Source organism: Macaca thibetana, chromosome Y, assembly GCF_024542745.1.
Source record: "Macaca thibetana thibetana isolate TM-01 chromosome Y, ASM2454274v1, whole genome shotgun sequence".
NCBI classification, from domain to species: domain Eukaryota; kingdom Metazoa; phylum Chordata; class Mammalia; order Primates; family Cercopithecidae; genus Macaca; species Macaca thibetana.
The window spans coordinates 5,253,151-5,279,860 of record NC_065599.1 but is presented as its reverse complement, the minus strand read 5'-3'; the positions used below and the strand labels follow the sequence as shown (position 1 = coordinate 5,279,860).

The window sequence follows — 26,710 nt, the reverse complement described above, 5'->3', positions numbered from 1 at the left end:
TATATATACATACATAATTGGAGATCCAATAGTTTGGAACCTTAGCCAAGAGATAGCAGTACAAGTTTACCAGTTCTACTTTGCCCCAATAGAAAATCTAATGAAGACTGTGAACCAAAATTTCAGATAAAGCACTCCATAGCAGTTTGAAACTATTCTCAATCATTCCTAGCCTTTTGGGAAATACCAGAAAGTGATCTCAGACAATTGCCCTCAATTTCCAAGCAGTCACAAGGAAACAGCCACTGAAAGACTGAAAAAAGAAAGGGGGGAAAAATGAAAAAGACACTGGCCCCTTTAGTGAAACAGGTAGTTGCAGTTAGGCACTTCCATATGGAAAGCCCTTCATTTTCACTGGCCACAGCCAGGAACTTGTAGTTCCTTTCATGTTTAGACACTGCCCAACAAGAGTCCTGAGTTGGAAAGGAAATGAAAAAGAGAGAGATTCCCCTGTGTGGAGCAGAAAGGAAAGAGAAAAATGAATCCCAAACTTTGGGTCTACCTTTTCCTGAATTTACTTATGGCTGGCTCACCAAAATATGTCGTTGGTGGAGGGTGTCCATGTTCTTGGAGTCTTGAACAAAGGATTGGATAAAATGCACAAAGCAAGGAAGGAATGAAGGGATTTATTGAAAATGAAAGTGCATTCCACAGTATGGGAGCAGACCTGAGCATAGGAGCTCAAAGGCCATGTTACAGAATTTTTGGGAGTTAAAGAGTTTAAATACCCCCTAAAGAATTCTATTGGCTACTTGGTGTATGTTCTATGTAAATGGAGAAGATGAAATATAGATAAAAAGTCATTTACTCAGCATGCAGCCTATGCAGAGAAAATTTCCTGTCATAGCTGATGTGCGAATTAGTCTTATGTTTTCTGTCTCCAGACCCTATTTTTTCTGCCTCAAAAGGAGAACATATATTTGAGGCCAGGCAGATCTTAAGTGTCAGGGTGCTGTGACTCCATTTTCCTCTGCTCATTGCCTTCCTCCTCTAGGCTGTTGAGAAGCTTTCATAGCTTCCTTTCCTCCGCACTCCAGATTCCAGCACTCTGAGGGCCACCAAAAGACAGTCCCATCTCTCACAATGATTTCTAGTCATTAAAAAGAGAGTCAGGTCAGGGGTGGTGGCTCACATTTGTAATCTCCACACTTTGAAAGGCCAAGGTGGGAAGATTGCTTGGGTATGGAAGAGTCTTACCCAGTCAGTCATCACTGCCCACTCCATGGCCAGAATCAATCAGGGACCAAAAGTGAGGAGGTGATGCAGCTAGTTCCTTATTTATTTATTTATTTATTTATTTATTTATTTATTTATTTATCTGGAGAAGCGTCTCACCCTCTTGCCCACACTGGAGTGCAGTGGCATGCTCTTGGCTCATTGCAAGCATGATGTAGGTAGTTCTTCACTTAGGTTGTATTGTTTTCCTTATTTCGAATATTGTCTTGTAATCAGAAATCATTTAGGGTGATATTTCCTTTGCTTATTCTTCAGTCAAAACATGAGCCTTTCAATTCTTCCTTGTTTCCGAGGTACTTCAAGTTCAGAGCACTTTGCAGGCACATGGATGAAGCTGGAAACCATCATTCTCAACACACTGACACAAGAACAGAAAACCAAACATTGCATATTCTCACTCATAAATGGGAGTTGAACAATGAGAGCACATGGACAGCACACACTGGGACCTGTCAGGGAGTGGGGGTCTAGGGGAGGGATAGCATTAGGACAAATACCTCATGTAAATGACAAGTTGGTGGGTGCTGCAAACCACCGTGGCATATATATAATACCTCTGTAACAAACCTGCACATTCTGCACATGTACCCCAGAACTTAAAGTATTAAAAAAAAAGTTTGTGTATGGACCAGACACCAACCCTAAGTATACTAAGTTTCATGTGATTTGTATATATGGCATGCTTCACAAGTAAAGAACTTCCTCCTATATTTTTAAATGGGTGTAAAGTTTTTTTGTGGTAAATGGAAATCATGGAATCAAAAACAAAAGAAAACAAAAGAACATGAATCAGAATGCAATAATGTTGTTAACTGTCTTATTAAATCCCCTGGACAGATGGACTTGGAATCCAGGCCTAAACGGTATGGGCATCTCATTTGGGCTCCGCTTCTGAGACATTGTAGGGTGTTGAGTCCTCTCCCTGGGCTCCACTCACCAGATGCCAGGACCACACCTCCTCTCTTACTTGTGACAACCAAAAGTGTCTCCAGACATTGCATAATATCTGCCAACGAAGCACAGTCACCCCCATGTTGAGAATCACTGCATCAGGAATAACACATTTGTCAAGAATAAATGGTCTTTTTGTCCTGAATGCCGCAACGGGGTTCGATACTCAGAGCAGCTGTCACACTTAATTCGTAACAACAGTTCGCCGTGTTACCCACTGCTTGCCCACCATGGAATCATTCACTCCGGAGTCCTTGTTGCTTCCGCCCGGCCCCCTGGTTGCTGGGAGCCAGCTGATTATGCTTGGCTTCCCTGCACCTCTCCTGCCCAGAAAGTAGAGACCGTTCCCAGAACGCTCACCCGCATAAATTGATGGCTGTCCCTTGGGTTGCTTCCCCAGGATGGCACCACGTTAGACAGGTGACCCACAGAGTCCCTATCCCTAAGAGATGCCATGATTCCTGACGTGGTACAGATGCCGCAGCAGAAGTTCGGAAAGTTGTCTCAGCAGTAAGCCTGTGCAGCAGCAGCGGAGACAGCAGCAATGGCAAAGGTGGCAACCATAACCCCAGCTGCTGTTTCCCAGCAAAATCCACCCCAGAGGCCACATTGAATGGGGAAGAGAAAGGAGCACATGCAATCACTGAGTGCGCGGGCTCTTGAAGTTCAGTGGGCCTCTCTGGGTTCATTTTCTTCTAAATCTTGGCCAATGCCAAAGCCTTCTTAAAACCTGCTATCAATGTCTTAGAAGTTGCTCTCTAGTGTTTGCTTAGGATCTACCTGGAAGCGCTTCCCGTTCCATTTTTTCAATCACAGCCCTTCAGCCTGACTCTTTATTCTCATCTTCAACTTTAGGAAATTGTGTACACTGCCAATCTGAGAACTCTCCTATAACACATGGTTGTTGCTCATTATAAACAAGTTTTTAATTCATGGACATGTTTGGTCTGAGCCTCTCGCCTTCCATGTTGAGTGTTTTTGGCAAAATTCTGGTATCATCGTTGAGCTCGCGGTTCCTACTGAGGGCACCGGGCCCCAAACACTGGGCATCAGTTTATTTAAGTCTTTGCAAAATCCAAGAACATCATTCCCTGTTAGGTGATTGCTAGAAAGTATATGGCAAGTCAGTCAGTGAGTCTGAATTTCTATCCAGAGAACCTGCTCCATTTGGACATACTACTCCTCTATAAACCTGTAGAGATGCCACTTCAGCATGTATGTAATATAGAGCATGCATATGTTCCGTGCATGGTGCACTCGTGTGTGTGTGCGTGCGCACGTGTGCAGGCACATGTGTGCACCAGCATACAAATTATTTTTTTTTTAATGACAGAATTTCACTCTTGTTGCCCAGGTTGGAGTGCAATGGCATGACCTCAGCTCACTGCAACCTCCGCCTTCTGGGTTCAAGCGATTCTCCTGCCTCAACCTCCCAAGTAGGTGGGATTACAGGCTTGTGCCACCACACTCAGCTAATCTTGTAGTTTTTATTAGAGATTGGGTTTCTCCATGTTGGTCAGGCTGGCCTCGAACTCCTGACCTAGGTGATATGCCCACCTCAGCCTCCAAAATTGCTGGGATTGCAGGCCTGAGCCACAGTGCCCAGAAAGGCCTGAGATCAAGGTGAGGACAGAGATGGTTTATTTCTTAGGCCTCTCTCCTTGGCTTGTAAATGTCTTCTCCCCATTTCCACATGTGGTCGTACCTCTGTAGGTGTCTGCATCCTAATCCCCTCTTTTCATGAGAAGAGCAGTTGCACTGGATTAGGGTCGACTGTAGTGACCTCATTTTACCGTACTTAACCTTTCTGAAGGCCCTATCTCCAAATATAGCCGTATTCTGAGGCCCTATCAATTGGGGCTTCAAGACACAAATTTTATGGGGACACAGTTTAACCCATAACCGTGGCCACAGGTAATGTGAAAACATGTCGAGTGTCAGTCTCGCCTTACTTATGCAGAAACAGCTGGTGGCTAGATCTCATCCATGAGCTATAATTTGCTAGCCTCAATTGCAAAGAGTAAATAATTGTTTTGTGGGGGAGCATTTAGAGACAGGGTATTGCTCTGTCTCCTAGCCTGCGTGCAGTGTAATAATTATGCCTCACTCTAACCTATACCTCCTGGGCTCAACCAATCCTCCTGTGTCAGTGTCCTGAGTAGCTGGGACACAGGCATGTGCCACTGTATCTGGCTAATTTTTCAATATTTTGTAAAAATGCTGTCTTGCCAAGTTGCCTATGCTGGTGTTGAACTCCTGGCCTCAAACAATTTACCATCCTTTGCCTCCCAAAGCACTGAGATTATAGGTGTAAACTACCACACTTGGTCAAAATAACTTTTTGTTTTTCAGGGAAGTTTAAAGGTTGTGAAATTATAAAGAAACCTGATACATTTTCTAAACTGCACAAAAGCCACAATTTAGTTAGACTCATTAGAGGTAGTATTACTTAGTACATAAAAACAAGATGTTTCTGGAAACAAAAGTGCCCTTTAAATGCTTTCCTCTTGTATTGGTAAGCCACATGTCTCTTTATGTTTCCTATGACAGACAATCACTGAAAGCCAATGGAAATAGATGGGGATGTTAAGATTCCACCCAACAAAGCCACAGTTCTTCAGGGTCACGAGTCCGAGGTGTTCATTTGTGCTAGGAACCATCAGTGATTTGCTAGCTTCTGGGTAAGGAAGTCAGGATTGGGGCACTCCAGCGTCAGGGAGATTGAAGCTGCTTGCCCTTCTCTGGAGTTTTGCCTTAAGGAACACGTACACCCTTTCTTATCCCAGTTTGGGCAGACCCAGAAATGGGTGGCTCTATAAGCCACTTCTCTATAGGTCTCATATTGTGGAGAAGTCATAGTTCAAGTTGTTTTCTCTGTGGGGTGAAGAGTAACACCAGACAGTTAAAATTACCAAATGCAAAGATGGCAAGGATGGAAACAGACATCCAACAGTATGAAAAAGAGAGAACAGCACATGCTGATGATGTCACCTGGCCAGACAGCAAACTGCGGTGAGCTTCTCATCCCAATTGAACCAAATGCCAGAGGCTCCTGTGTTTTTATTCTGTAGATCTGAAGACTCAATGGCAAAGATATGGAATCTGAATGAGAATGGCAGCAGGGCCTCCACCCAGCTCGTGTTACGGCACTGTATACGAGAAGGGGGCCACGATGTCCCGAGTAACAAAGATGTCACCTCACTGGACTGGAACGTAAGCATCTTCCACCCTCTGGGCACTTTGAAATCGGTAAAATCTGCCAGCCAGGTACGGGCTGCAGTGATGGAACATGTGCAAACATAGGAGGCAGGTGGTTCCATGTACTCAGGCCCAATTTGGGGGGCTAGCCATAGAGGTGGTCTTGGCTTCTAAGAGCTCTTAATAAGGCCATGTCAGGCAGACAGTGAGCTGGTTATTTGGTAGCCATATCTTTGCATTGTGAACATGTCTTAGTAAAATGAGCCTGTGGTCTCATGGTGGGGAAATAGGCTGGGAGCTATGAGGCTTGGGAGACATGAAGTGCAGCCTGGGAAAGGTGCCTCTTCACCTTGGGATTTCAGCAACAGGTGTTATATGCATTGACACGTGGGATGCACACAGTTACTGCTTTTTATTTTCTGCAAAGTCTCATGATAACTTTTATCATGGTGTTTTTAGTTCTGTCACTCAACAGAGAACACAAAGTGGTGAATGGTTCCATTGTGTTTTCATTGCTCCTTCATCTCCTTGGTCTTCATGCCACATGTTTAAGAGCAGCGTGTGCTAACACTGCATGGCACTGACTATTGCCTGAAGAACTTTCTGGACTTGGGATCCTGAGAAATGCTGAGCTTCTTCAGTGCTCCCACTCCTAAGCTGTTTTTTGTGGGTTTGTGTCTCTTTCTGGCCCTCAGAGTGATGGGACACTATTGGCTTCGGGTTCATGTGATGGTTTTGCAAGAAAATGGACAGAAAATGGTAAGTCCTGCACCCCTCGTGCAGGGGTCAGGTAAGAAGAGCTGCCATACATAATCCTTGAATGAACAGACCATGACAACAAAATCAACATGTTTGTTTTTATTAATAGGTTAACCTGACCAGCACCTTAGGCCAACATAAAGGCCCTATCTTTGCCCTGAAATGAAGCAAAAAGGGGAACTATCTTTTGAGTACTGGTGTAGACAAAGTGAGTATTAGCTTAAAATATGCCCCTTTGACCAATAGGTGCTTATTTATTTGTTTGTCTTTTACTTTTTTGGGGGTGGGGAGGGGGAAAGGGTCACTCTGTTGCCCAGGTTGGAGTGCAGTGGCACCATCTCAGCTCACTGGAAACCTCTGCCTCAGCAGGGTTCAAGTGATCCTCCTGCCTCTGCCACCTGAGTAGCTGGGATTACAGGCATCTGCCACCATGCTCAGCTAATTTTTTTGTTTTTATAAAGATAGCATTTTGCCATATTGGACAGGCTGGTCTTCAACTCCTAAGCTCAAGTGATTCTCCTCTGTCAGTCTCCTAAAGTGCTGGTATTTCGGGCAAGAGTCACAGCGTGCAACCAGTGATTCCTTCCCTCCCTCCCTTCCTTCCTTCCTTCCTTCCTTTCTTTCCTGCTTTTCTTTTTTTGAAATGGAGTCTTGCACTGTCACCCAGGCTGCACTGTAGTGGCGCAATCTCGGCTCACTGCAATCTCTGCCTTCTGGGTTCAAGCGATTCCCCTGCCTCAGCCTCCTGTGTAGCTGGGATTACAGGCATATGCCAACATTCCTGGATAATTTTTGTATTTTTAGTAGAGACAAAGTTTCCTTACGTTGGTTGGGCGGGCTGGTCTCAAACTCCTGACCTCAGGTGATCCACCTGCTTCAATCTCCCAAAGGGCTAGGATTACAGGCATCAGTCACTGCACCCAGCCGATTTTTTTAGGTCTCAAAATCATGTCTTTTTGGAACTCTTAGGTTTTGTACTTCCCCTTAAGAAATGGAAAGGATTGGTTTAAGCTTTGTGTTTATGGTTTTGATTTTTTTGTTAATTTGCAGCACATAATCTCTTAATATATTCTGCTGTTCTGTAGACCCTTGTGCAGTTTCCTTTTATGGGAGGTACATGGTTCAGTGATAGAAGAAAATCTCCACATTGCATTTGTCAGTAGCTGGAAGGAGTCATGTGATGTGGGTAGTGTACTGCCTGAACTTTCACCCACTGAGAAACTTGAGTAGCACAGGCTGTGTGTGTTTCTCAGGCTTCAGGTATCCTCAATTGATTAACTGCTGCTTCCCAATGTAGATGGTAGATTTCTCTGAACAGGAGTCAAGCAACCTGGGCACAAGGGTACACTCCCCAGATGGCCCACAAAGTCAGTTCAGAATTGACTTGCTGTGCCCCTGGGCAGGTCTACAGGGAGCTACAGGGGCATTAACTCCAGGTGCATCTAAAAGCCATCAGTAGGGTGGAAACCCAGGGCAAAGAGGAAGGGGATGCAGACTTCATCCCAGCCCTGAATCTGAGTCATCCAGAAGTCTTGGCCTGTCTGGATTTTACTTTCCTCATGTGTCCAGTGGCAGGGCTCATTGGAATCATGACCCCAAACAGCCTTCCTGGAAGAGTTATGCATTCCCAAGACTCAGCAGGAATTCCAAGCCATGGCTTTGGAAAAGAACCGTTATCTAGAATTGGAAAAACAAAACAAAACAAAACAAAACAAAACAAAATTACATGTTTTTACATCAACTTTTGTTTCAACAACTGGAAACCATTACTGAATAATGGATGATGCTCAGGCTTTTATGAGACTTTGCATGTTGTGATAATTTCAGGATACCTTGAAAATCTTAAGCCACAGCTTTCTGTTGAAAGTTATTATAAAATGATAGACTTGACCTTTATACACTATCTTACTCTTAGAGAAGTCATAATTGCATTTGGCAAACTGTGGGCCACACAGGCCAAGTCTGGCTCCTCATCTGTTTTTTTTCAATAAAGTTTTATTGGCATGCAGTCACACTCTTTTGTTGAGACTTGTCCATGGTTGTTTTCATGCTACAATAGCAGAGATGAGCAGCTGTAAGGGAGAAGACATGGTCTTCAAAACCTGAAATTCCTACTACCTGGCCCTTAGACAGAAAAAGCTTGCTGACCCCTATAGTAGGATATAACGAGGTCAACAAATCATTCATTCATAAGATATCTCACTCTCTTTTATGTCAAGAAACGCTTCATTCAGACTTGGTAGCCTAGTGTATATTTTAAAAGCTGAGTTGTGGTTGATGTACTAAATGTTCTCACATAGACACTATCAGATTTTTGTCAAGATGTTTTAATTGCAGGTAATGTACATACGAAGCAGTTTGCTGTACATTCAGTAGGCTCTCAGTAATCGCTGCTTGAGTTATTAAAATAACTTATGAAGTTGACTTTTCTTTATCAAGCGCTTCACTGTTGCAAGTGTTAACTCATCCATTCCTGCCCAGATAGGAGACAGGCACAAGTATGATGAGTGAGTATATTCTCTGCAGTGTTAGATTTGCTTTGGCATTGCTAAATTAAGTAGAGTTATATACCAACATCTAAACAAATGTTAATAGGCCAAAGGCTGACCCAAAACCTATGATTACCAAGTTTCAAAGACACTTCTCGCATTCCTCTAAAAATGCCCACAGTCAACAAAAAATAGAATTCATTCTTCTTTTGTTTTTTTGTTTGTTTGTTTGTTTGTTTTTGTTTTTTGTTTTTTATTTTTTGAGAGGGGAGTCTTGCTCTGTGCCCCAGGCTGAAGTGCAGCGGCGCGATCTGGGCTCACTGCAAGCTCCGCCCCCCGGGTTCACGCCATTCTCCTGCCTCAGCCTCCCAAGTAGCTGGGACTACAGGTGCCCACAAACACACCCGGCTAGTTTATTTTTTTTTGTATTTTTTAGTAGAGACGGGGTTTCACGGTGTTAGCCAGGGTGGTCTCGATCTCCTGACCTTGTGATCCGTCCGCCTCAGCCTCCCAAAGTGCTGGGATTACAGGCTTGAGCCACTGCGCCCGGCCAGAATTCATTCTTCTTAATGCAAAATCTTGACTGACAGAGAGGTGTAAAGTTTTCAGTTACATTGAAAATTCCAGCTGATGAACGCAAAATTCCAATGCCATTCATTGAACTGTTTCTCTTCTTTTTTTTTTTTAAATTTTTTAATTTTATTATTATTATTATACTTTAAGTTGTAGGGTACATGTGCATAACGTGCAGGTTTGTTACATATGTATACTTGTGCCATGTTGGTGTGCTGCACCCAATGCAATCCCTCCCCCCTTCCCCTCCCCATGATAGGCCCCGGTGTGTGATGTTCCCCTTCCTGAGTCCAAGTGATCTCATTGTTCAGTTCCCACCTATGAGTGAGAACATGCAGTGTTTGGTTTTCTGTTCTTGTGATAGTTTGCTAAGAATGATGGTTTCCAGCTGCATCCATGTCCCTACAAAGGACACAAACTCATCCTTTTTGATGGCTGCATAGTATTCCATGGTGTATATGTGCCACATTTTCTTAATCCAATCTGTCACTGATGGACATTTGGGTTGATTCCAAGTCTTTGCTATTGTGAATAGTGCTGCAATAAACATACGTGTGCATGTGTCTTTATAGCAGCATAATTTATAATCCTTTGGGTATATACCCAGTAATGGGATGGCTGGGTCATATGGTACATCTAGTTCTAGATCCCTGAGGAATCGCCATACTGTTTTCCATAATGGTTGAACTAGTTTACAATCCCACCAACAGTGTAAAAGTGTTCCTATTTCTCCACATCCTCTCCAGCACCTGTTGTTTCCTGATTTTTTAATGATCGTCATTCTAACTGGTGTGAGATGGTATCTCATTGTGGTTTTGATTTGCATTTCTCTGATGGCCAGTGATGATGAGCATTTTTTCATGTGTCTGTTGGCTGTAGGAATGTCTTCTTTTGAGAAATGTCTGTTCATATCCTTTGCCCACTTTTTGATGGGGTTGTTTGTTTTTTTCTTGTAAATTTGTTTGAGTTCTTTGTAGGTTCTGGATATTAGCCCTTTGTCAGATGAGTAGATTGCAAAAATTTTCTCCCATTCTGTAGGTTGCCTGTTCACACTGATGGCAGTTTCTTTTGCTGTGCAGAAGCTCTTTAGTTTACTGAGATCCCATTTGTCAATTTTGGCTTTTGCTGCTGTTGCTTTTGGTGTTTTAGACATGAAGTCTTTGCCCACGCCTATGTCCTGAATGGTACTACCTAGGTTTTCCTCTAGGATTTTTATGGTATTAGGTCTAACATTTAACTCTCTAATCCATCTTGAATTAATTTTCGTATAAGGAGTAAGGAAAGGATCCAGTTTCAGCTTTCTACTTATGGCTAGCCAATTTTCCCAGCACCATTTATTAAATAGGGAATCCTTTCCCCATTTCTTGTTTCTCTCAGGTTTGTCAAAGATCAGATGGCTGTAGATGTGTGGTATTATTTCTGAGGACTCTGTTCTGTTCCATTGGTCTATATCTCTGTTTTGGTACCAGTACCATGCTGTTTTGGTTACTGTAGCCTTGTAGTATAGTTTGAAGTCAGGTAGCGTGATGCCTCCAGCTTTGTTCTTTTGACTTAGGATTGTCTTGGAGATGCGGGCTCTTTTTTGGTTCCATATGAACTTTAAAGCAGTTCTTTCAAATTCTGTGAAGAAACTCATTGGTAGCTTGATGGGATGGCATTGAATCTATAAATTACCTTGGGCAGTATGGCCATTTTCACGATATTGATTCTTCCTATCCATGATCATGGTATGTTCTTCCATTTGTTTGTGTCCTCTTTTATTTCACTGAGCAGTGGTTTGTAGTTCTCCTTGAAGAGGTCCTTTACATCCCTTGTAAGTTGGATTCCTACATATTTTATTCTCTTTGAAGCAATTGTGAATGGAAGTTCATTGCTGATTTGGCTCTCTCTTTGTCTGTTACTGGTGTATAAGAATGCTTTTGATTTTTGCACATTGATTTTGTATCCTGAGACTTTGCTGAAGTTGCTTATCAGCTTAAGGAGATTTTGGGCTGAGACAATGGGGTTTTCTAAATATACAATCATGTCATCTGCAAACAAGGACAATTTGACTTCTTCTTTTCCTAACTGAATACCCTTGATTTCTTTCTCTTGCCTAATTGCCCTAGCCAGAACTTCCAACACTATGTTGAATAGGAGTGGTGAGAGAGGGCATCCCTGTCTTGTGCCAGTTTTCAAAGGGAATTTTTCCAGTTTTTGCCCATTCAGTATGATATTGGCTGTGGGTTTGTCATAAATAGCTCTTATTATTTTGAGGTACATTCCATCAATACCGAATTTATTGGGCGTTTTTAGCATGAAGGGCTGTTGAATTTTGTCAAAAGCCTTTTCTGCATCTATTGAGATAATCATGTGGTTCTTGTCTTTGGTTCTGTTTATATGCTGGATTATGTTTATTGATTTGCGAATGTTGAACCAGCCTTGCATCCCAGGTATGAAGCCCACTTGATCATGGTGGATAAGCTTTTTGATGTGTTGCTGAATCCGGTTTGCCAGTATTTTATTGAGGATTTTTGCATCGATGTTCATCAGGGATATTGGTCTAAAATTCTCTTTTTTTGTTGTGTCTCTGCCAGGCTTTGGTATCAGGATGATGTTGGCCTCATAAAATGAGTTAGGGAGGATACCGTCTTTTTCTATTGATTGGAATAGTTTCTGAAGGAATGGTACCAACTCATCCTTATACCTCTGGTAGAATTCAGCTGTGAATCCATCTGCTCCTGGACTTTTTTTGGTTGGTAGGCTATTAATTATTGCCTCAATTTCAGAGCCTGCTATTGGTCTATTCAGGGATTCAACTTCTTCCTGGTTTAGTCTTGGAAGAGTGTAAGTGTCCAGGAAATTATCCATTTCTTCTAGATTTTCCAGTTTATTTGCGTAGAGGTGTTTATAGTATTCTCTGATGGTAGTTTGTATTTCTGTGGGGTCAGTGGTGATATCCTCTTTATCATTTTTAATTGCATCGATTTGATTCTTCTCTCTTTTCTTCTTTATTAGTCTTGCTAATGGACTGTCAATTTTGTTGATCTTTTCAAAAAACCAACTCCTGGATTCATTGATTTTTTGGAGAGTTTTTTGTGTCTCTATCTCCTTCAGTTCTGCTCTGATCTTAGTTATTTCTTGCCTTCTGCTAGCTTTTGAATGTGTTTGCTCTTGCTTCTCTAGTTCTTTTAATTGCGATGTTAGAGTGTCAATTTTAGATCTTTCCTGCTTTCTCTTGTGGGCATTTAGTGCTATAAATTTCCCTCTACACACTGCTTTAAATGTGTCCCAGAGATTATGGTATGTTGTATCTTTGTTCTCATTGGTTTCAAAGAACATCTTTATTTCTGCCTTCATTTCGTTATGTACCCAGTAGTCATTCAGGAGCAGGTTGTTCAGTTTCCATGTAGTTGAGCGGTTTTGATTGAGTTTCTTAGTCCTGAGTTCTAGTTTGATTGCACTGTGGTCTGAGAGACAGTTTGTTATAATTTCTGTTCTTGTACATTTGCTGAGGAGTGCTTTACTTCCAATTACGTGGTCGATTTTGGAGTAAGTACGATGTGGTGCTGTGAAGAATGTATATTCTGTTGATTTGGGGTGGAGAGTTCTATAGATGTCTATTAGGTCTGCTTGCTGCAGAGATGAGTTCAATTCCTGGATATCCTTGTTAACTTTCTGTCTCATTGATCTGTCTAATGTTGACAGTGGAGTGTTGAAATCTCCCATTATTATTGTATGGGAGTCTAAGTCTCTTTGTAAGTCTCTAAGGACTTGCTTTATGAATCTGGGTGCTCCTGTACTGGGTGCATATATATTTAGGATAGTTAGCTCTTCCTGTTGAATTGATCCCTTTACCATTATGTAATGGCCTTCTTTGTCTCTTTTGATCTTTGATGGTTTAAAGTCTGTTTTATCAGAGACTATTATTGCAACCCCCGCTTTTTTTTTGTTCTCCATTTGCTTGGTAAATCTTCCTCCATCCCTTTATTTTGAGCCTATGTATGTCTCTGCGTGTGAGATGGGTCTCCTGAATACAGCAGACTGATGGGTCTTGACTTTTTATCCAGTTTGCCAGTCTGTGTCTTTTAATTGGAGCATTTAGTCCATTTACATTTAAGGTTAATATTGTTATGTGTGAACTTGATCCTGCCATTATGGTATTAACTGGTTATTTTGCTCGTTAGTTGATGCAGTTTCTTCCTCGCCTCGATGGTCTTTATATTTTGGCATGTTTTTGCAATGGCTGGTACCGGTTGTTCCTTTCCATGTTTAGTGCTTCCTTCAGGGTCTCTTGTAAAGCAGGCCTAGTGGTGACAAAATCTCTAAGCATTTGCTTATCTGTAAAGGATTTTATTTCTCCTTCACTTATGAAACTTAGTTTGGCTGGATATGAAATTCTGGGTTTAAAATTCCTTTCTTTAAGAATGTTGAATATTGGCCCCACTCTCTTCTGGCTTGTAGAGTTTCTGCTGAGAGATCTGCTGTTAGTCTGATGGGCTTCCCTTTGTGGGTAACCCGATCTTTCTCTCTGGCTGCCCTTAAGATTTTTTCCTTCATTTCAACTTTGGTGAATCTGGCAACTATGTGTCTTGGAGTTGCTCTTCTCGAGGAGTATCTTTGTGGCGTTCTCTGTATTTCCTGGATTTGAATGTTGGCCTGCCCTACTAGGTTGGGGAAGTTCTCCTGGATGATATCCTGAAGAGTGTTTTCCAACTTGGTTCCATTTTCCCTCTCACTTTCAGGCACCCCAATCAGACGTAGATTTGGTCTTTTTACATGATCCCATACTTCTTGCAGGCTTTGTTCATTTCTTTTTCTTCTTTTTTCTTTTGGTTTCTCTTCTCGCTTCATTTCATTCATTTGATCCTCAATCGCAGATACTCTTTCTTCCAGTTGATCGAGTCGGTTACTGAAGCTTGTGCATTTGTCACGTATTTCTCGTGTCATGGTTTTCATGTCTTTCATTTCGTTTATGACCTTCTGTGCATTAATTACTCTAGCCATCAATTCTTCCACTTTTTTTTTAAAGATTTTTAGTTTCTTTGCGCTGGGTATGTAATTCCTCCTTTAGCTCTGAGAAATTTGATGGACTGAAGCCTTCTTCTCTCATCTCGTCAAAGTCATTCTCCATCCAGCTTTGAGCCGTTGCTGGCGATGAGCTGCGCTCCTTTGCCGGGGGAGATGCGCTCTTATTTTTTGAATTTCCAGCTTTTCTGCACTGCTTTTTCCCCATCTTTGTGGTTTTATCTGCCTCTGGTCTTTGATGATGGTGATGTACTGATGGGGTTTTGGTGTAGGTGTCCTTCCTGTTTGATAGTTTTCCTTCTAACAGTCAGGACCCTCAGCTGTAGGTCTGTTGGAGATTGCTTGAGGTCCACTCCAGACCCTGTTTGCCTAGGTATCAGCAGCAGAGGCTGCAGAAGATAGAATATTTCTGAACAGCGAGTGTACCTGTCTGATTCTTGCTTTGGAAGCTTCCTCTCAGGGGTGTAGTCCACCCTGTGAGGTGTGGGGTGTCAGACTAACTGGGGATGTCTCCCAGTTAGGCTACTCAGGGGTCAGGGACCCACTTGAGCAGGGAGCCTGTCCCTTCTCAGATCTCAACCTCCGTGTTGGGAGATCCACTGCTCTCTTCAAAGCTGTCAGACAGAGTCCTTTGCATCTGCAGAGGTTTCGGCTGCCTTTGTTATTGCCCTGTCCCCAGAGGTGGAGTCTACAGAGACAGGCAGGTTTCCTTGAGCTGCTGTGAGCTCCACCCAGTTCGAGCTTCCCAGCAGCTTTGTTTACCTACTTAAGCCTCAGCAATGGCGGGCGCCCCTCCCCCAGCCTCGCTGCTGCCTTGCCGGTAGATCACAGACTGCTGTGCTAGCAATGAGGGAGGCTCCGTGGGTGTGGGACCCTCCCGGCCAGGTGTGGGATATGATCTCCTGGTGTGCCTGTTTGCTTAAAGCGCAGTATTGGGGTGAGAGTTACCCGATTTTCCAGGTGTTGTGTGTCTCAGTTCTCCTGGCTAGGAAAAGGGATTCCCTTCCCCCTTGCGCTTCCCAGGTGAGGAAATGCCTCGCCCTGCTTCAGCTCTCGCTGGTTGGGCTGCAGCAGCTGACCAGCACCGATCGTCCGGCACTCCCCAGTGAGATGAACACAGTACCTCAGTTGAAAATGCAGAAATCACCGGTCTTCTGTGTAGCTCGCGCTGGGAGTTGGAGACTGGAGCTGTTCCTATTCAGCCATCTTGCTCCGCCCCCCATTGAACTGTTTCTCTAAATAATCTTCCCAACATCAGTATAAGTTCATAAGAACTGATGGTTTACATTGCTTTTCTCCTTACTGACAGGCCTATACATTGATACATGGTCCCAGTGCATGCCATTGACTCTGTCCCCATTTCTACTGACCCCAGTTCATGGAGTCACAATCAGAGGCATTTTGAGAAATGACTTTTTTTACAGCCTTGCACTCGGAAAAATTCCAAAAAATCTTAAGAGATGCTTTGTTCTAGGTTTTTCAACAGTTTTCTGCATTTGGGGATGAGGAAGAATCTCCACCAATTTTGACAGTTTTTGCAAGTATTGGTTAGGCATGCTCTGATGTTAAAACCGACACCAGCATCTGTGGCTGATGGGCTCATCAAATGTGGCTATCCAGATTTCCAAGTGTAAAATATGCTGTACTTCAAAGACTGAGGATGGGAGGAAAAGAAAGTAGATAGTGCTGTAAGATTTTGATACTACTTACATGTTGAGATGGTATTCTCTGGGGCATATGGGAGTAAAATAAAAGATTGTTAATGAATTTTACGTTTTTTTAAATTTTTAATGTGGATCCTAGAGAATTAATACTGGCCCATGAGGCTTGCTTTCTATCTTTATTGTACAGTGCTGATTTATAAGGAGAGAGGCTCACTATCTTTTCTTGTAAGATACATGTTACTAGAGAAAACTTTGCAGGGGTAATTATTAACTTTCCCTTTGTTTGCAGAGCACAGACAACAATAATTTGGGTTGCTCACACAGGAGAAACCAAACAGCAGTTTCCTTTTCATTCAAGTGAGTTTTTATGTTTGTATTTTATAATTTGAAAATAATTCAAAATTAGGCTGGGTGTGGTGGCTCACACATATAACCCAAGCACTTTAGGATGCTGAGACATGAGGTTCACTTGAGTCCAGGAGTTCAAGACCTAACTGGGCAACATAGCAAGACACTGTCTCAACAAAAATTACAAGATAAAAGAAAAGAAAGAAAAGAAAAGAAAGGAAAAAGGGAAAGAGAGGGAGTCATGGTGACATGCACCTGTAGTCCCCACTGCCCAGGAGACTGAGGCAGGAGGATTGCTTGAGCCCAGGTGATTGAGGTTGCAATGAGTTATGATTGCACCACTGCACTCCAGCCTGGGTGACAGAGGATCTTCTCTCTAATAAATACAAACAGTAATAACAATAATTTAGACTTATATGAAATGCCCCTTAAAGCAAATGTGAATACACAGAACATGGAGCCCAGGGAGCCTATCCGGTAAGAAGGAGACCCATTTTGGGGCAAGCACTGCTCATAAGGTTTGCAAGATACAGATGACCTTGGCACCTATCTACTCACAACTCTGAAACACAGCAGTGAACCAGCCACAGAATCAATGCAGGCTCTTTTCTCTTGTAATTCCAGGAAGGATGCTGTTTTGGGAGCTCCCCAAAACCACACCCAGGATTGGCAGTTTGCTGCAAGGACTCCCAGGACTCAGCATACTCACAGCTAAGGTTCCTAACAGCACAATAATTTAGTGCAATATGAGCAAAGGGAAACAGTGCACATGGCCAAATCCAGAGCTCAAAGGCTCCACTCCCAGTGGACTCTCACAGGCCATGCTGAATTCTTCCAGAAATAAGTTGTAACTACACCTGTGAAGTGTTTTGTAGCAGGCAAGCTCCATAGAGCCTCAGTGCCTAGGGTTTTTATTGGGAGTTGCTTACATGGGCACCCACTGCCCAGCGCAAGCCAAAACTGCAGACCCTTGAAGCTTTCAAAAGCAGGTGTGTGACATAAAGTTACTCTTTGCACCACTGTTGGCAGAGTGAGCTACTCACATCTGTTAGTGAAGGGCAGGAACTCTTCAGACACCTAAATTCTCAGTCGCTAGCCAAGGGCCGTCCTTGCAAGCAGGCCTCTGTAGGGAGAGCAACATTAGGCCTATGATGTTAGCACCTTCTTGCCCCGATGTGAGGCCACTGCTCTGGACATAACCACATCCCTTTGCATGTTGGGGCCAGCCCAGGTCACATGCAGCAACCAGAGTCTAGAATCTGTAGAGATTCTGATTTACCAGTTTCCTACCTGAGTCTGCCTTTTCTTTCCCAACTTTCTCATCTGTGTATCTCAGTCCTGTTGTTAGATGTGTCCTGTTACATTAAAGCAAAGACTGGTGGCCACCCCTAGAACTAATAGACTATTGAAAGACTTTAGACTGGTTTAAAGTGGACAAAAGGGAGTAGGTGCCACTCCCCTTAATGACAAATGCCTGATACATCTTGAGGGAATCCCTCAACGTGTCAGGGAAAAGTTGAGTATTTTATCACCTGTCCCTGGAGCATTGTCCAGTAGGAGATCTAAGTGTTTTTCCTAGTTTGGGGTGCTTAAATGGTGTTCTGAATGGGAGTGCTAACCTCAAAGGCTGTCCAAGATGGTATAGCACATCTCAGTGTCTGGGGAGGGCTCCAAGCAGGGCATATGGGTCCTGCAGGAAACAAGACCATGAGCCAAAAGTCCTGTCAAGGCATAATGCGTAGGCGTCCACATCTGTCATTCCACATAGTACTGCAGCAGGGACTTTTCCTCATATAGGCAGAGCAGAGAGTGAGGGACACCCAGGGAGGACACTGTTTCTGCCCTGTTGCAGAGGGAGAGAATCTACTCTGTGGCCACTCCCGCACAGCTTGGGACCTTCATCAAACACACCTCTCTTAGGGCTGCCAGTGAAATTAGCTTTTGGTGTTGCTTTAATTGAACACCATTGATGAGGCAGAAAGTGCTGAGACAAATGGCTCCATATGCAGGCAGTACATGGACTACCTCACTCAGGAAGTGTTTCTCAGTCTAAAAGGGAAACTCTGTACCCATGAGGTCTTTCTTCTGAACCCTGGCAACCCCACCTACAGCTTTTGATCTGTGTGTCATCTCCATGCCAGACACTTGCTACTCTGTGCTCTAGACTGCAAATCAAAGCAGCTGGATGGTGAGAATGTCATTCCTGATGGAGTTCCATCACATAAGGCTTAAAGGCCAAAACCTACATCTGTAGGTAGGAAGGATTCCATAACAGACTCACAGCACTAGAGTATCTGACATGTGAACCTGGTGAGTAAGGGAAGATGTCTAATGAAGAAAGCTCTGACTTCTGCTTTTCAGAGAACTATATGACCAAGCTAAACACCAATAAGGTTCCTGTAATTCTTTTTCTTTTCTTTTTTTTTCTGTGTGTGTGTGTGTGTGTGTGTGTGTGTGCGCGCGCGAGTCTTGCCCTGTTTCACAGGCTGGAGAGCAGTCACGTGATCTTGGCTCAGTGCAACTTCCACCTCCCAGCTTCAAGCAGTTCTCCTACCTGAGACTCCCAAGTAGCTGTGATTACAGGCACCTGCCACCATGGCCAGCGAATTTTTGTATTCTTAGTAAAGACAGTGTTTCACCATGTTGGCTAGGCTCCTCTCGAGCTGATGTCAGGTGATCCTCCCGCCTCGGCCTCCCAAAGTGCTGTGAATACAGATGTGACATACTGCACCTGGCCAGGTTCCTCTAATTCTTGTATCAGGAATTTCTGAAGTCCTTCAGCTGAAAATAATCTTCCTCAAAGTGACACCATGGTCCTGTGGATTTTCTACCCAGCTGGCCCAGGAAGATCACAAACCACATTGTCCTGGATTTCCTGGCAAGCTTCTTCTCAACTGCAATCTGGCTGGCCACGACGTAGACCAATTTCCATCGGTAGTCAGACATATCTAGGCATTGGTTGCTCGCTGTTTGGTGTCGGGCTGTGTGTTACAGATGGTTCAAGATGAAGAGAAACTCGGCCTTCCTGGTGAAACTCAACTGCGAAGAGCTGTGAGGAGAGCCTTCTGTGTCTGTATCAGGCTGTGTCTGTGTCTATGTCAATCTGATATAATGTGATGATGGGAGACATAGGAATGCCTCATGTGGGCGCCCTCAGTCACCCTTGGTGGGAAGCATTAGCTCAGATACTCATGGTGGAGTGAAATTGAGTGGTGGCAAGAAACTAACTATTGATGCACGATAGCCCCAAGAGATCTCAAGGGCATTTTACAAAGCCAGTCTCAAAGGGTTTCATGCTCCATGTTATCATTCATGTAACATTCTCCCAATGATAAAATGCCAGCAGCAGTGCGCCAATTTAGGAAGGGTGTGACAAATGGTGACCTGCTGATGCAGTAGCCTGAGGGAGATCTTAGTGAAGACGGAACACTCTGGGTCTGAGTTGCAGCCATACACATCTACCAATATGATAAAATGACACAGAGCACTCTACAGGCAAATTGCATCAATGTCAACTTTCTAGGCTTGATATAATGCTACAGGTATGCAGAATGTAACCTTATGGGAACCCAGAGTAAAGGAGACAGGACATCTCTGTGTTACTTTTGCAGCCTCCTGTAAATCTCTCTGTAGTTCAAAAGGAAAATGTCAGGATGGGCCCAGAAAGAGATGATCTCAGCTGTGGAAAAGACTACTGCTGACACCTGCATCCTCCCATCCATATTTTCCAACTGGGAGTGGAGGTGGATGAGGAAGTGAATAGGGTCTCTGCAGTTACAGTAAACACACAGAGGGTCACACTTCTTACTTAATGACCAAGGAAGGGCAGAGGCAATTGATGGTTAGCACATTCACAGAAAGCTGGATTCTTCTCAGTTCAGCACTGACTTCCTTTAAGAAATGCACATGGCTGGGCACAGTGGCTCACACCTGTAATCTCAGAATTTTAGGAGGTCAGTGTGGGAACATTGTTTGAGGACAGCAGTTTGAGACCAGCCTGCTCAACACAGCAAGACCCTGCCTCTGTCAAAAAACATCATTTTTAAATGAGCTGACTGTGGTGGCACACATTAATAGTCCCAGATACTCAGGAGGCTGAGAAGGGAGGATCAATTGAGCCCAAGATTTTAAGGCTCTAGTGAGTCACGATTGTGCTACTGCACTCCAGTCTGGATGACAAAGTGAGATTCAATCTGCAAGGGGGGCGGGGGTAACAAGGGCACATAAGATGAGCTTCTGTATTGGTCAGTTGGTGAGGACATTGTGGCCAGAGGCTTGCAGAAGCTAACCCTCTATTTTCCCTAGGAGCAATGCTTCAGTATTGGCTAATTTAGTGTTTGCAGCTATCTTGGGGAAAATAGCTTGGCAAATAACAGAATGGACCATACTATTTAGGAAAACCAATGAGAGATCTTGTCTAGGCAAACTTATAGAGTTGCCATAACCCCACCTCCTCTCCTGGACATCATAGAGCCCACTCAGTAGCTAAAACCAATTTCTACGGGCTTGTGTGGAAAGCAAAGCGTCACAAGAGATGGTCAGATGCTGCTACCTAGCCCTCAAAACCCTCTGCTCCCTGTTCTTTAAGGCATTACCCCCCTAAATTAGCATAAACCATGGGAAGAGAGGACCGTTCTCTCCATTTTACATGTAACTGAGCACAGTAGTTTTCATTCCCTTTGACAGTCAGGATTCTGTGCACATGGCTGGATTACAGAGGTCCTCTATGTATGAGAAGCCTCATGACAATCCTTAATAAGAGGGTGGGTTTGCTGATGGATTTCCTCAGAGCCTTCAGGGTAAGGGAGGAGACTGTCTGAGAAGGCACCTCTTCCCTTGTGTCCTCCCATCTTGGCATCCCATGGCCTTTTCTCCTGCTCCTCAGTTCTCTGTCATGAGGTGGGAGTGAGTCTAGGGAGTGCTCTGCTAGCATGGCCCCTGCAGTGGAGAGAGGCCAGGGACACAGGCACGCATGCCTGCTGGCCCCCAGGAATGCTAGTGATCCCTGCTGCCAGTGGGTATCTGAGAGGAAGGGAAATAGACACTCATACCCACAGCTCCTCCACCCCTCTCTGCTAGAGGACAGGAGTGAGCAATTGAAGTCATACTTCGCCAGACACAAAAAAGGATGAGGGTGCAGGGTTGCACCTACCATGGTAACTTCCACACCTTTAGCTCACTCCCTGTCCCAGGCACATTGCTGATCTCCGGAGATGCCTCGTCATGCTCATGGTCCCCCTTGTCTGGGACAACTTGCAACATCTGCAACTGCAGTTGATACTCCAGGAAGCCATTGACCTGCAGCTGCATGACAGTAAAGGGGCCAAATGAGGAATGAGGCCCAGTTGCTAGGACTTCAGTGCCCTTGCTGTCATCCATACTTCCAGTGCCTCTCAGGGCATGGTCCAGCTCTGTGGAGTCAGACCTTCTGAGGACAGAACCAGAGCTTGGCTTTTAACTAGGGTCTTGGCCATTTTGGTGCATTGGAAAGTTGCTAGGTTTCCAGCTGTCATCCTAGCAAAGAAACCAGAAGGTAAAGAATTAGACTCATAAGGTTGAGGTTCCAAGATGGCTGAATAGGAACAGTTCCAGCCTCCAGCTCCCAGCAGGAGTGACGTAGAAGATGGGTGATTTCTGAATTTCCAACTGAAGTACCAGGTTCATCTCACTGGAGCTTGTCAGTGGGAGCAGCCCAAGGAACATGAGGCGAAGCAGAGCAGGGCATCACCTCACCCAGGAAGTGAAAGGGGTCAGGGAATTCCCTTTCCTAGCCAAGGGAAGTCATGACAGACGGTACATGAAAATCAGGACACTCCCACCCAATACTGTGCTTTTCCAGTGGTCTTAGCAAACGGCACACCAGGAGATAATATCCTGTGACTGCCTCGGAGGATCCCACGCTCACTGCTAGCACAGTAGTCTGAGATCTAATTGCAAGGTGGCAGTGAGGCAGGGGGAGGGGCGTCCACCATTGCTGAGGCTTGAGTAGGTAAACAGAGCCACTGGGAAGCTCGAACTGGGTGGAGCCTACCACAGCTCAAGGAGGCCTTCCTGCTTCTGTAGACTCCACATCTGGGGGCAGGGCATAGCTGAACAAAAGGCAGAAGAAACTTCTGCAGACTTAAACATCCTGTATGACAGATTTGAAGAGAGCAGTGGTTCTCCCAGCACAGAGTTTGAGATCTAAGAATGGACAGATTGCCTCCTCAAGTAGGTCCCTGACCCCTGAGTAGCCTAACTGGGAGGCACCTCCCAGTAGGGGCTGACTGACCCCTCATATGGCCATGTGCCCTTCTGAGAAGAAGCTTTGAAAGGGAAGATCAGGCAGCAACATTTGCCGTTCTGCAATATTTGTTGGTCTGTAACCCTTGCTGTTGGTACCCAGGCAAACAGGGTCTGGAGTGGACCTCCAGCAAACTCCAACAGATCTGCACTGAGGGTTCTGACTGTTAGAAGGAAAACTAATAAAAACAGAAAGCACATCCCCACCAAAACCCCATCTGTATGTCACCATCATCAAAGATCAAAGATAGATAAAACCACAAATATGGGGAGAAACCAGAGCAGAAAAGCTGGATATTCTAAAAATCAGAGCACCTCTTCTCCTCCAAAGGAACACAGCTCCTTACCAGCAAGGAAACAAAGCTGGATGGGGAATGATTTTAACAAGTTGAGAGAAGAAGGCTTCAGACAATCGATAATAACAAACTTCTCCAAGTTAAAGGAGGATGTTCGAACCCATCATAAAGAAGTTAAAAACCTTGAAAAAAGATTAGATGAATGGCTAACTAGAAAAAAACAGCATAGAGAAGACCTTACATAACCTGATGGAACTGAAAACCATAGCACAAGAACTACAAGATGCATGCACAAGCTTTAGTAGCTGATTCGATCAAGTGGAAGAAAGGGTATTAGTGATTGAAGATCAAATGTATGAAATGAAGAAAGAAGAACAGGTCAGAGAAAAAAGAGTAAAAAGAAATGAACAAAGCCTCCAAGAAATATGGGATTATGTGAAAAACCAAATCTATGTCTGATTGGGGTGCCTGAAAGTGACGGGGAGAATGGAACCAAGTTAGAAAACACTCTTCAACATATTATCTAGGAGAACTTCCCCAACCCAGCAAGGCATGCCAATATTCAAATTCAGGAAATACACAGAATGCCATAAAGACACTCCTTGATAAGAGCAACTCCAAGACCCATAATTGTCAGAGTCACCAAAGTTGAAATGAAGGAAAAAATGTTAGGGGCAGTCAGAGAAAAAGGTCAGGTTATCCACAAAGGGAAGCCCAACAGACTAACAGCAGATCTCTTGGCAGAAACTCTACAAGCCAGAAAAGAGTGGGGGCCAATATTCAATATTATTAAAGAAAAGAAATTTCAATCTGAAAGTTCATATCCAGTCAAATTAAGCTTCATAAGTGAAGGAGAAATAAAATCCTTTACAGACAAGCAAATGCTGACAGATTTTGTTACCACCACACTTGCCTTACAAGAGCTCCTGAAGAAAGCACTAAACATGGAAAGGAACAACTGGTACCAGTCAATGCGGAAACATACCAAATTGTAAACACTATCGATGATAGGAAGAAACTGAATCAACTAAGAGAAAAATAACCAGCTAATATCCTAATGACAGGATCAGATTCACACATAACAATATTAACCTTAAATGTAAATGGGCTAAGTCCTCCAATAAAGAGACACAGACTGGCAAATTGGATGAGTCAAGACCTATCAGTGTGCTGTATTCAGGAGACCCTTCTCACGTGCAGAGACACACATAGGCTCAAAATAAACGGATGAAGGAAGGTCAACCAAACAAATGGAAAACAAAAAAAAAGCAGGGGTTGCAATCCTATTCTCTGATAAAACAGACGTTAAATCAACAAAGATCAAAAGAGACATAGAAAGCCATTATATAAGGATAAAGGGATCAATTCAACAATAGGGTTGTTCGACAACAGCTAACTATCCTGAATATACATGCACTCAATACAGGAGCACCCAGATTCATAAAGCAAGTCCTTAGAGACCTACAAAGAGACTTAGACTCCCACACAATAATGATGAGACACTTTAACACCCCACTGTCAACATTAGACAGATCAACGAGACAGAAAGTTAACAAGGATATCCAGGAATTGAACTCATCTCTGCACAAAGTGGGCCTGAAAGACATCTACAGAACTCTCCACCCAAATCAACAGAATATACATTCTTCTCAGCACCACATTGCACTTATTCCACAATTGACCATATAGTTGGAAGTAAAGCACTCCTCAGCAAATGTAAAAGAACAGAATTCATAACAAACTGTCTGTCAGACCACAGTGCAATCAAACTAGGACTCAGGATTAAGAAACTCACTCAAAACCGCTCAACTACATGGAAATTGAACAACCTGCTCCTGAATGACTACTGGGTACATAACAAAATAAAGGCAGAAATAAATACGTTCTTTGAAACCAGTGAGAACAAAGACACATTATACCAGAATCTCTGGGACATATTAAAGCAGTGTGTAGAGGGAAATTTATAGCACTAAATGCCCACAACATAAAGCAGGAAAGATCTATAATTGACACCCTAACATCACAATTAAAAGAACTAGAGAAGCAAGAGCAAACACATCCAAAAGCTAGCAAAAAGCAAGAAATAACTAAGATCAGAGCAGAACTGAAGGAGATAGAGGCATAAAAAACCCTTCAAAAAATCAGTGAATCCAGGAGCTGGTTTTTTGATAAGTCAACAAAATTGATAGACTGCTAGCGAGACTAATAAAGAAGAAAAGAGAGAAGAATCAAATAGATGCAATAAAAAATGATGAAGGGGATATCACCACCCATCCCACAGAAATACAAACCACCATCAGAGAATACTACAAACACCTCTCTACCAATAAACTAGAAAATCTAGAAGAAATGGATAAATTCCTGGACACATAAATGCTTCCAAAACTAAACCAGGAAGAAGTTGAGTCCCTGAATAGACAAGTAACAGGTTCTGAAATTGAGGAAATAATTAATAGCCTACCAACCAAAAAAGTCCAGGACAAGTTGGATTGACAGCTGAATTCTACCAGATTTACAAAGAGAAGCTGGTACCATTCCTTCTGAAACTATTCCAATCAGTAGAAAAAGCGGGAATCTTCCCTAACTAATTTTATGAGGCCAGCATCATCCTGATACCAAAGCCTGGCAGAGACACAACAAAAAAAGAGAATTTTAGACCAATATCCATGACGAACACCAGTGCAAAAATCCTCAGTAAAATACTGGCTAACAGAATCCAGCAGCACATCAAAAAGCTTATCCACCATGATCAAGTTGGCTACATCCCTGTGATGCAAGGTTGGTTCAACATATGCAAATCAATAAACATAATCCATCATATAAACAGAACCAAAGACAAAAACCACATGATTATCTCAATAGATGCAGAAAAGGCTTTTGACAAAATTCAACAGCCCTTCATTCTAAAACCTCTCAATAAACTAGGAATTGATGGAACGTATCTCAAAATAATAAGAGCTATTTATGACAAACCCACAGCCAATATCATACTGAATGGGCAAAAACTGGAAGAATTCCCTTTGAAAACTGGCATAAGACAGGGATGCCCTCTCTCACCACTCCTATTCAACGTAGTGTTGGAAGTTCTGGCTAGGGCAATCAGGCAAGAGAAAGAAATCAAGGGTATTCAGTTAGGAAAAGAGGAAGTCAAATTGTCCCTGTTTGCAGATGACATGATTGTATATTTAAAAAACCCCATCATCTCAGTCCCAAATCTCCTTAAGTTGATAAGCAACTTCAGCAAAGTCTCAGGATAGAAAATCAATGCAAAAATCACAAGCATTCCTATACACCAATTGCAGACCAAGACAGAGCCAAATCATGAGTGAATTCCCATTAACAATTGCTTCAAAGAGAATAAAATACCTAGGCACCCAACTTACGAGGGATGTGAAGGACCTCTTCAAGGAGAACTACAAACCACTGCTCAGTGAACTAAAAGAGGACACAAACAAACAGAAGAACATTCCATGCTCATGGGTAGGAAGAATCAATATCGTGAAAATGGCCTTATTGCCCAAGGTAATTTATAGATGCAATGCCATCCCTATGAAGTTACCAATGACTTTCCTCACAGAATTGGAAAAAAAACTACTTTAAAGTTCCTATGGAACCAAAAAAGAGCCCGCAGTGCCAAGACAATTCTAACCCAAAAGAACCAAGCTGGAGGCATCATGCTACCTTACTTGAAACCACACTACAAGGCTACAGTAACCAAAACAGCATGGTAATGGTACCAAGACAGAGATATAGACCAATGGAATAGAATAGAGCCCTCAGAAATAATACCACAGATCTACAACCATCTGATCTTTGACAAACCTAATAAAAACAAGAAATGGGGAAAGAATTTCCTATTTAATAAATGATTCTGGGAAAACTGGCTAGCCATACAATAGAAAGCTGA

At 43.3% G+C, this 26,710-nt stretch overlaps 1 protein-coding gene across 1 annotated transcript in view; it reads left to right on the top strand.

Moving 5' to 3' along the window:
* The first annotated feature begins 268 nt into the window (after nt 1–268).
* LOC126947181 (40S ribosomal protein S4, Y) overlaps nt 269–26,710 on the top strand; it is a 75,751-nt gene continuing 49,309 nt past the window's right edge. Inside the window, exon 1 of the mRNA XM_050777907.1 lies at nt 269–272. The gene's annotated coding sequence lies outside the window, so the exon portion shown is untranslated. The remainder of the gene's footprint in view (nt 273–26,710) is intronic.